The 11,579-nt window shown below is 35.9% G+C and overlaps 1 pseudogene; it reads right to left on the bottom strand.

The window, feature by feature from the left end:
• The window catches only part of LOC102826933, a 28,551-nt pseudogene extending 20,258 nt beyond the window's left edge, over positions 1-8,293 (bottom strand).
• Between the last annotated feature and the right edge of the window lie 3,286 nt (positions 8,294-11,579).

Here is an 11,579-nt window from a genome sequence, read left to right as displayed (position 1 = left end):
AAGATGGACTGTTGCTTGGGTAGCATCAATGGGCTCAAATATAACAACAACTGTACAGATGGTGCTGTACCAGGCAGTGTTTCATTCTGTTGTGCATAAGATCACTGTGATTGGGAATGGACTCAATGGCACCTAACAACAACAATATTCTATTTGCAAACCTTAATTGAGATAGGATTAATAAAATTCACCATTTAACAATTTAAAAATGTACAATTTGGTGATATTTCATATGTTCAGTGTTGTGCAACCATCACTCCTATTTAATTCCAGAGTACTTCTATCATCCTAAAAAGAAACTCTATTCCTCTAAATTCTCTCTTCTTAATACCTGTTAGCAGCACTAATGTATTTCTTTCTTTATGGATTTGCCTATTCTGGATATTTTATATAATATGATTACTCTTAGCATGTTTTCAAGGTAGTCCAAGATAAAGCATATATTAGAACTGCATTTCTTTTTAGATATGAGTATATTTTATTCCATGGATGTACTCTATTGTGTTCATCTATACATCATTTGATAGACATGTGAGTTGTATCCACTTTTGGTTATTCTGAATATGTTGTTGTTGTTATGTGCTGTGGAGTTGGTTCTGACTCATAGTGACCCTGTACAGTAGTGACCCTGTACAGGGTTTTTGAGGCTATAAATCTTTACAGGAGCAGAAAGCCTCATCTTTCTCCCACGGAACAGTTTCGAACTGCTGACCTTGCAGTTCGCAGCACTATTTGTAACCATTATGCTATAGATGTTAGAATATATTTCTGTATTCTCAATTCTGTTTTATGGGTCATTACCACACTGTATAATTATTGTAGCTTTGCAATAAGTCTCCAAAGTGGGAAGTGTGAGTTTTTTTCTCCAAGATTTTTTGACTATTCAGTGTCCCTTGCATGTCCACTTGAATTTTAGCATCAACTTACTCCTTTATGCAAAAAGCCAGTTGAAATCTTGTGAGAGATTGTATTGAATCTATAGATTAGTTTGAGTAATATTGCCATTTTTATAATATTGAGTATTTCAATACATGAGCACAAATGCCTTTCAGTTTAAGTCTTTAAACAAATTTTTTTCAGCAGTTTTCACTTTTCAGTGTATAAGTCTTATACTTCCTTGGTATATTTTGTTTCTAAATTTTTAATTATTTTTGAACAATTGTAAATGAAATTATTTTATTAACTTGAATTTGGATTGTTCATTTCTACTGTATAGAATCACAACTCTATATTGATTTTGTCTTCTATAACTTTTCTGAACTTATTAATTCAAATGTTTTTAATGGATTCTTTAGGGTTTTATATATAAGATCAAGTTGCCTGCAAATAGAGATGTAGTTTTTTGGCTTATTGCTCTGGCTATAATTTCTAATACAGTGTTGACTAGAAGTAATAAGAGTGAAAACACTACCTTATTCCTGCTTTTTGGGGAAAAGCTTTTATTTAAACACACACATTGTCACTGAGTCAATTCCAACTCATAGGGATCCTATAGAAAAGAGTAGAACTATTCCATAGGGGTTGTGAGGCTGTAAACCTTATGCAAATAGATTTCCTCACCTTTTTCCCATGAGCTGCTGGTAGGTTTGAACCACTAACATTATGGTTAGCAGCCAATGCCTAACCCACTACATCACCAGGGTCCCAAAAAATTTCATTGGTTGGTGTTGTTAAGTGTGATTGAGTTCGTTCTAACTCATCGTGACCCTGTTTAGAGTTTCTGAGGAGAGACTGGTGGGTTTGAACAACTGACTTTGAAGTCCAGTGCTTATCCTACAGTGACACAGTTCACCATTAATAAAATATTGTTGTTAAATGCCATTGAATCGGTTCTGACTCCTAGCGACCCAGTATAGGATTTCCAAGGAGTGGCTGATAAGTTTGAACCTCCAGTTTTGCCATTCAAACCAACCTTGAAGTCTAGCACATTAACCCACATTGCCATAGGTTTTACATAATTTGTCTTTATCAGGTTTGGGAAGTTACTTTTACTCCTAGTTTGTTCAGTTTTTTTAAAAATCATAAATGAGTGATACATTTTATCAAATCCCTTTTGTGCATTTACAGCACATTATTTTCCCCATTTATTCCATTGATATGATGTATTGAACCAATGGAAATTTATATGGTGAACCTATCTTGCATTACCAGAATAAATTCCATTTGACTATAGTATAGAATCCTTTTAATATGCTGTTCATTTGGGTTTTCTGCCAGTATCCTGCTGATGATTTTTCATCTTTATTCATAAGAGATACTGGTCTGTAGTTTTCTTTTCTTGTGATGCCTTTTTCAGGCTTTGGTATGAGGGTCTATAAAGTGAATTAGAAATTTTCTCTACTCTTCTATGTTATGGAAGAGTTTCAGAATAATTAGTGTTCATTCTTTATTATTTGGTAGAATTCACTAGTAAAGTCATCTGGTGATAGTTTTTATTTTTTGAAATTTCTTTATTTAATTCTCAATCTCTTGCTATAAATATTTCAAATTTCCTATTTTTCTGAACTCAATTTTGGTAGCCTTGCTAGATTCCAGTAGTTATACCATTTTCTTTAGGTTATCAATTTTTTTTTAGAATGGTACAGGGCAGTGTTTCATTCTATTGTGCATAGTGGAACTGTAAGGTATTGTGTTTAGGGTGGCCATGAGTATTTGAAGGATAATTTTGCTGGGTATAGAATTCTTGGCTGGCAATTTTTTGTTTGTTTCTGATTTTTAGATGTGTCATCCCATTGACTTCTTGCCTATGTAGTTTCTGCTGAGCAATCAGAGCTTAGTCTTTTCTCCTTTGTAGGCAACTCTTTGCTTTTCCTGAGCTACTCTTCACATTCTTTTCTTGTTATTGTCTTGGAAAGTTTGATTATTGTATGTCTTGGTGATATTCTTTTGGAAGCCATCCTGTTTGGGGTTTGTTCAACTTCTTGGATGTGTATCTTTTCACCTTTCATGATGTTAGTAAAGTGTTGTTCCAACATCTTTTCAATAATTTTCTTTGTTTTTTCTTTTTTTATCAGTCTCTTCCTGGTATGGAATTCTGATCAGATGGATCATATGGAAGTTATTTTTCTTGATAGTATCCCAAATAAATTTTAGACTATCTTCATTTTTTTCCATTTCTTTGTGTGGTTTTTTTCCTGATTGTTCCACTAGCAGATTAATTGTGAGAGTCATGTCTCCAATCCCACAAATTCTCTCTCCCATTGATTTAATTCTTTGCCTTTCCAATGAATCATCCATTTCAGAAATCTTATTAACTTTCTGAGTTTCTACTTGTTTTTGTATGGTTTCTAATTTTTTGTTTACTTCATCAGTTTGTTCTTGAGTGTTTTCTTGAATTATTCTAAATCTTTGGTTCTGTTTTTCTTGGTTTCATCTGCAGCTTTCTCAATCTTTCTTTCAATTGGTTAAAGATACGCAAGTACCATTTCTTAAAAATTTCTTTTCAGGTAGTTCCAATGTCATTTATTCTTTAATAAAGTAAGCTAGCTTGATATTTTGCTCACTTGTTTGAGCCATTCTGTCTTGCTTGTTACACTTAAATTGTGTGTTGTTTTTAAGACATTGTGTTCTTGTTGTATTTGTAATTAATTTGTGATTATATGCTGATGTATTTTAAAATGCTCACCACCTGCCTCCTGATAAGTATTTTATAGAGATGGGAATATGTGTGTAGTTATCTCTCGACTGTTTTTGTGACATAGTTGAAGGTGAGTTGGCTGATTTTGGCTGCCATCTATCATTGATTTGGGACTACATGAGTTGTTGTTGGTGGACATCTTCATGTGGGTGTGGCTGTAGGAGTTATGAGTGTGGCTGGGTCATGTGGGCATAGTTGCTTTTTAGCACTGGGTGGAACAAGTAAAACAATTTTGAAAAAAAACAAGCAAAAACAAAAGCAATAATAAAATAATAAGAATAAAAAATGAAAAAAAAATTTCAAGACAAAACAATCGAGAAACAAATAAGAACAAGAGAAAATAAATTATAAAGAAAGAAAACTAATGAAAACAAGGAAAAGAATGGGAAACAAAAGAAAGAATAAAGGTAAAAGGAAAACAGACAAAGAAATAAAAACAAGGGAAGGGAAAGAAAACAAGTAGATTGGCAAGGGGTTGTGGGCAGAGTTGTGGTTGGCACTGAACCTTAAGGTCAATTTGAACAACAAGGTAGAGATTCAAACTCACCAGCTACTCCTCAGAAACCTTATACAGGATGACTATGAGTCAGAATAGAAATTACAACACTTAACAACAACAAGGTAGCCAGTATAGATCTGCATCCTCTGCTGGCCATGGGAGGGCATGAGGGTAGTGCTTATGGTCCAGTCTTTGGCAGCGTTTTTCTGATGTGGGGCTGTGGGATCAGCATTAGAGTGTGAGCCACACAGTTGGCAGTTCAAACTCACCAGATGCTCCTCAAAACCCCTATACAGGGTCAGTATGAGTTGGAACGGACTCAATGGCACTTAACAATAACAACAAGAAGTAGGGTTCTTTTTGACCTAGCAGCTGTCTGATTCTGGAAGGACTTGTGCTTGGGTTATAATGATGTTTTTTCCAAGAAGGAATTCTTGAGGCCATCAGATGGGAGAGGGATGGGGCTGACCACACTTCGGGTCACTGAGAGGATGTGGAGAAAAGGAAGCCAGCAGTTGCCAGCCACTGGTGTGGGTGCTTGTGAAGTCCTGGGCTGTTGTTGGAAGTGTAGAGGCTTCATTTGATAAGAACTTGACTGAGAACCACAAGAACCACAGCTCTTACCAACTTCTTCAGTGAAGATGAGGCTTTCTGTTTTCTCAACGATTAAAAACCTATGAAGCCATATACAGGGTCACTACAAGTCAGGACTGACTTAATGGCACTTAACAGCAACATTCCATTGACTTATTCTTGCAAAAAGTTCCTTGATTACTTTTTTTGCTGTTATGTTTTTATCATTATTGTTTTTCTTTGTACACCATGTAATTTGTTGTTGAAAACTGGATGTTTTGAATATTATAAAGTAGAAATTTTGAAATCAGATTTTCCACTTTTATCAGATAGTGTTGCTGCTGCTTATTATAGTTGTTCAATTGTTTTTCTCTCTCTCTTTTTAGTGACTCTTCAGAATTAATTAATTTTTTTTTTTTTTATGTCTGTATTCTTTGTAATGTGTGACTGGGCCGAAGTCTATGTTTCATTAGCCTGGTAGTCAGGTAATGATAAATGATCAGAGATTTCCTTAAGTGTATGAAACTCAAATACCTCCTAATCTTTGCAGCGGGCCCGAGAGTTTGTGATGGGAAATGCCTTGAACAGACAGTTTAGCACTTTTTTTCAACTCTGCCTTAGCTTTGCCTTCCTGCTTGTGTAAAACTCTAAGACTAATCAAAGGTGAAAACTTAAAGTCTACTCAGGCCTTTCTTGAACATACACACATTCACAAAGCATATGTGCAGCCTTTCAGATTCCTAGGAATATACCAGAGTGCTTTTCAAAGACCTCCTTTACCGCATCTTTCCCCCAAAACATCTCATTTCCTAGTCATTTTTCACAAGCTTGTTGATTTATTTACTATTTGTCCAACAGCTATACATTGAAGGAACCCTGATGACATATTAGGTTCCACATTGGGCTGCTAACTACAATGTCAGCAATTCAAATCCACCTGCAGTTCTGCTAGAGAAAGATCAGACTTTTGGATTCCTTAAAGATTTATAGTCTCAGAACCCCTGTGAATTGGAAGTGACTTGATGACATACAGCAACAGCAACAACAGCTATACATTTCTTCAGGTAGCTGCAACTATATGCTTTCTTATAAATGTTTTCAATGAACTTGCATTGAGTGGTTAGAGCACTGAGTGACTTCCAAGTTAAGAAAATAAAATCAAGCCCTTGAACATATCTTCTGGAAATTTATCAGACAGATCAAGTAAGGGCAGTTCTTTGCAAATGAGGGTCCTCTGGTACTTATACTGGGAATTCAGGGTATTATTCTAAAGGTCACTGTGGAGCAGGAAACAGATAACACAAAACTTGCTGTTCTGAGCAACATTTAGCTATTTTTTTTGTGAATAAGTGTTCTCTGGATTGCTGCAAACTTTCAGTTAGTTTCCAGAAAAAAAATCTATTCTAACAGTTTTTGCCAGTTTTTTTCCCATTGATTTTATGGGTGGACTTTTAGAGTTTCTTATGCTGATATTTTCACCAATGTCACTCAATATTCTCTATTCTTAAACTTTAGCAATTCCTATTCTAGAGACATTTATTATTAGTTCAAGAAACATTTGTTGAAAACTAATTATATATCAATTATATATAAAAAATATAGTAGTAGGTATGCCAAAACAAATCTCTGTGTCTGTCTAATGGAAGAGATAGACAAGGAATAATCAAATACTCCCAGCATGGCACTGTACGAAAAGCACTTGACTGTGAACCATTAGGTTGGCAGTTCAAACCCAGCAGTTGCTCCACAGAAACCCTACACAAAGTCGCTATGAGTTGGAACTGACTCAACAGCACTTAACAACAATAACAAATCCTATAAAGAAACACAAAACAGGTAAAAAAATAGAAAGTGAGGAAAGTATGTCAGAGATTAGCTAGAAAGTGCTTCTCTGTGGAGGTGACAACTGAGTAACAATCTAAAAGATGAAATGGTTCAAGCCTCCCAAATATCTAGGAGACTGCAACAAAAATACAAGTACAAAGATCCTTAGTCAAGATTTTGTTATTGTTGTTTAGGTCAGAGTATAAATTTGCTTAGTGTAGTTACAGGCACATGAACAACAGAAATAATTGGAAGAATTAAAGTTTTAAGAACTGTAAAAATTGTTCAGGAAACAAGGTGACTTTGGATTTGAACAGAAAGGATAAGAACAATAATTAGGATAACTGTAATACTAGCTGGGGAGCTGCTTTGTTTAGAAAATACTCTTCTAAGTGCAACATTTGCCCGAGGGCAAAGTTCAGAAGGGTTAGGAAAGAAAGAGGAATGGAAATGGGAACAAAGGGAAGAATAATAAGTGATATTACATTGTGAGAATTGTAGTCAGTGATGTGAAACAAAATGGGTATGGATTGTGGAATGGAAAGCTGATTTGTTCTGTAAACCTTCACCCAATTCACAATAAAAAAATTTAAGAACAAAAATACCCTTATGAAGAGATGTTCCATTATTTCAAGTTAGTACATTAGCCTACCACAAGTTTTATGGATTCTAGTACAAAACATAAAACTCTTGATCAGAAAAAAAGGACAATTTGTTACACACAGCAGCAGTAATAACTAGATTATCAGCAATTTTGTATCAATTTCCTGTACTGGGTTGCATGAAAAAGGTCAGGTGATACCTGCATAGACAACACATTTTGTTTTAGGAGAGAAAAAGTTGCGCTTAGGAAACCTGAACCTTTTACAATAGAAAGTAAACATGTGTGCCCTTCACTATAGGAGGATACTTTCAAGGGAGACAGACTTTTTTTTTTTAATAGTGAAATTTATAAGAACCAGAACTCAACTAGACTGCCATCTTTTTCTATGTCTTGCAAGTTTTCTGCTTTTGATGGGGTACTGTTGTAAAACCTTTCTATTGCTCATTTTTGTGGAAAATATTTCAGTTTTCTTTCTCTGACAGGTCTGGTGTTCCCAGACCTTACACGGGTTTCAGTATTCTGAATTTTACTGTATTTTCTAAGAAGTTTTGCTGTATGGATATTATTTTAAAAGATAGTTAGAATTAAAAGCAGTTAATACATCGTTCACGATGCATGCAGAAATCTTAAAAACCCACTGACAATTGTTTTCTTCCCCCCAAAGTCACAAATTATGCCAAAGCTGAGACAAATATAGTCTTCTTGTTAGGTGCCTTCAAGTCAATTTGACTCATAGGGACCTTATGCGCAACAGAACGAAGCACTGCCTGGTCTTGGGTCAACCTCATAATCATTGTTAAACTTGAGCCCATTGTTATACCCACTGTGCTAATTCATCTTGTTGGGGCCTTCTCTCTCTCTTTTTTTAAAAACTATTTATTTATTTATTTATTTATTTTTTATTGCAGTTCAAATCAGCATGTCTGATTCCTTTCAGCTCCTTCACTGCCAAACCTGGGGGGTGGGGGGGGCTGGGCGGGGACTGCTTCAGCATCTAGGCCTTCTGCTTGTCAGTGATGACCAAGGTGTAGAGGTATATGCTGCACCAAACCTTAAAATTCACATTGTCCTTATTTTTATTAATCTTGACAGATTTGGCATCCTTTCGCCTGGCTGTGATCAGGAAGCCCTTGATTTCCTCAATTTTGCGAGGCATGGCTGGTGGGGCACGCAAAGAGCACAGAAGAGCACCTCACTCTTTTTCACTGACCTTCCACTTTAACTCGCTTGCTATCCTTCTCAATCCACTAGTCCTTCCTGACAATATGTCTGAAGTATGAGAGACAAAGTCTCGCCATCCTGGCTTTCAAGGAGCATTCTGATTGTGCTTCTTCCAATACAGATTTGTTTGTTCTTCTAGAAGTTCTTCTCCAACATTGTAACTCAAATGTATCAATTCTACAGTATTTCTTATTCACTGTCCAACTTTCATATGCATATGTGGTTATTGGAAATACTATGGTTTGAATAAGGTGCACTTAGTCCTCACACTGACATCTTTCCTCTTGAATATTTTAAAGAGGCCTTGTACAGCAATCTGCCCTATGCAATACGTTGTTTGATTTTTTGACTACTGCTTCCATGAGTGTTTATGTGGATCTGAGTAAAATGAAGTCTTTGATCACTTCAGTCTTTTCTCTGTTAACTTGATGTTATTTACTGGTCCAATTGTGAGGATTTTTGTTTTCTGTACACTGAGGTTCAGCCCACACCAACGGCTTTGATCTTTGATCTTCATGAGTAAGTATTTTAAGTCCTCTTTAATTTCAGCAAACAAGATTTCATCATCTACACATCACATGTTCTTAGTGAGTCTACCTCTAATCCTGATGCCATATTCTTCTTCACATATTTCAGCTTCTAGGATTATTTGATCAGTATACAGATTGAAAAAGTATGGTGAAAATATACAACCCAGAAACACACCTTTCCTGAATTTCAAACAATTCAGTGTTCCCTTGTTCTATTTGAATGACTGCCATTGGTCTATGTACAAGTTCCTTAGGAGCACATTTAAGTGTTTCAGAACACTTATACTCTGCAATGTTGTCTGTAGCTTGTGATCCACACAGTCAAAAGCCTTTGTGTAAACAATAAACCACACTTAAACATCCTTTTTGTATTCTCTGCTTTCATCCAAGATCCATCTGACATCAGCAATGATATCCCTCATTCCACATCCTTCTCTGAATCCAGATTGAATCTCTGGCAGTTCAAAATACTGTTGCAGCTGTTTTTGAATTACCTTTAGAAAATTTTACTTTTTGTGATATTGATGATATTGTCCAATGATTTCCACATTCTGTTGGGTCACCTCTCTTTGGAATGGACACAAATATGGACCTCTTCCAATCAATTGGCAAGGTAGCTGTCTTCCAAATTTCTTGGCATAGTTGAGTGTGTTCCACCAGTGCTGTATAATTTGTTTAAAGATTTCAATTAATATTCCATCAATTCCCAAAGTCTTGTTCTTTGCCAATACCTTCAGTACAGCTTGGCCTCCTTCTTCTAGTACTATTGACTCTTGATCACATGCTACCTTTTGAGATGGCTGACCATCAACCATTCTTTTTTGTATAGTGACTCTGTGTATTCCTTCAATCTTCTTTTAATGCTTTCTGCATCATTCAATATTTGGCCCAAAGAATCTTTCAGTATTGAAAGTTGATGCTTGAGTCTTTTCCTCAGTTCATTCAGCCTTACAAGTGCTGAGCATATTCTTCTCTTTTGGTTTTCTATTTCCAGATTTTCACTTTTCCGTTTAAGATTTGATGTTGTCTTCTTGAGCTGTCCTTATAATTTTTCTTTTCAATTCTTTTACCTCCTCATTTCTTCTATTTGCTTTAGCGTTTCTATGTTGTAGAGCAATTTTCTGTCTCTTCTGATGTACATTTTGATCTAGGTGGGGGTAAATATTTTTTATTGAATATTTAATGTTTCATTGTAGAGTTTTGAGTATAGGAGGAGACATGCATTCATTTAACTTCTGTGTGATCACATTGTAGGAAGAAGAGTAGTTAGATGGTTATTGCAGTTCCCATAAGATAGAGGATGGTGATTCCTTGGTGGTAGAGGTATAGCGATGTAATCAGATTTTAGATGTACTTTGAAGAAAGTATCCATGTGATTTGTTAATGAGCTAGATCTGGTTTGGAGATGAGAAAAGTTAAAGATGGCTTTTATAATTTGGCCTACACAAGTGGATGGGGGTGGTTCAGTTTACTGAAATGAACAACATTGAAGGAAGAAAATGTTTGGAGGATGCAATCAAATGAACTACAGTGGATTTGTTAAATGTTTGATGTCTTTCAGACATCCAAGGGAGATTTTGTGAATTTGACATTAGATTGTGTAGGGAAAGATCAAAATTTGGAAATCAGTAGCATGTTTATCATGTTGGGTTCTGAGAGTGACATGATTACTTAAGAAGAGAGTATAATAAATAATTGATGAGTTCAGAATGCTGAGCCCAGTGTCCTTCCAACACTCGAAGTTTAGAAATAAGAAGTTATTGTTGTTTTTAGGTGCCATCAAGTCGGAACCGACTCATAGCAACCCTATGCAAACACTGCTTGGTCCTAGGTGAATCTTGAACACAATCATTGAACACCTGAGCCCACCGCTGCCACCACTGTGCCAATCCATCTTGTTGGGGGACTTCCTCTTTTTCTCACCCTCCACTTTACCAAACATGATATCCTTCTCCAGTGACTGGCCCCTCCTGATAACATGTCCAAAGTATGAGAGCTGAAGTTTAGCCATCCTGGCTTCCAAGGAGCACTCTAGCTGTACTTCTTCCAACACAGAACTGTTTGTTCTTTTGGCAGTCAATGGTAGTCTTACATCATAACTCAAATGCATCAGTTCTCCTATGATTTTCCTTATTCATTGTCCGACTTTCTCATGCATATGAGGTGAATGAAAATACCATGATTTGGGTCATGCACAACTTATTTCTTAAATTGACATATTTACTTTAAAGAGGTCTTGTGCAGCAGATTTCCCTAATGCAGTATGTCCTTTGATGTCCTTATTTTAAGCTTTTATTGTGAATTCAGCGATATAGTTGACAAGGGAGAACATTGGTTTTGTACTCATCCTGTCATACTTTGTTTCATTGCTATGATTACAATCCTCTCCCTGCATCATCATTCAACAGTATTAGTTTCGATTCCCTCTGTTCTTTTTGTTTTGTCTTTAGGGTATCTTGTAATATATTTGAAACATACCCTCAGCTGCTCCCTCTCTCAATGTCCCCATCTCTGCCTCTATCTTTGGTGTCACTGCTTCTCTGGATAGGGTCCCACATTCTGCTTGTACTCTTCTCCCTTGATGGTCCTAGGATCCTCAGTTTTTGGACTGTAAGATTAACTATTCCCCCGTTTTTGTTACAAAACTTCTACCTTTACAATTGTGACAGTCACAATTAGCCATGATAAAAA

This window comes from Chrysochloris asiatica, unplaced genomic scaffold, assembly GCF_000296735.1.
Source record: "Chrysochloris asiatica unplaced genomic scaffold, ChrAsi1.0 scaffold00143, whole genome shotgun sequence".
NCBI classification, from domain to species: domain Eukaryota; kingdom Metazoa; phylum Chordata; class Mammalia; order Afrosoricida; family Chrysochloridae; genus Chrysochloris; species Chrysochloris asiatica.
Note: the sequence above shows the minus strand (reverse complement) of the source record. Positions and strands in the feature narration are given on the sequence as shown.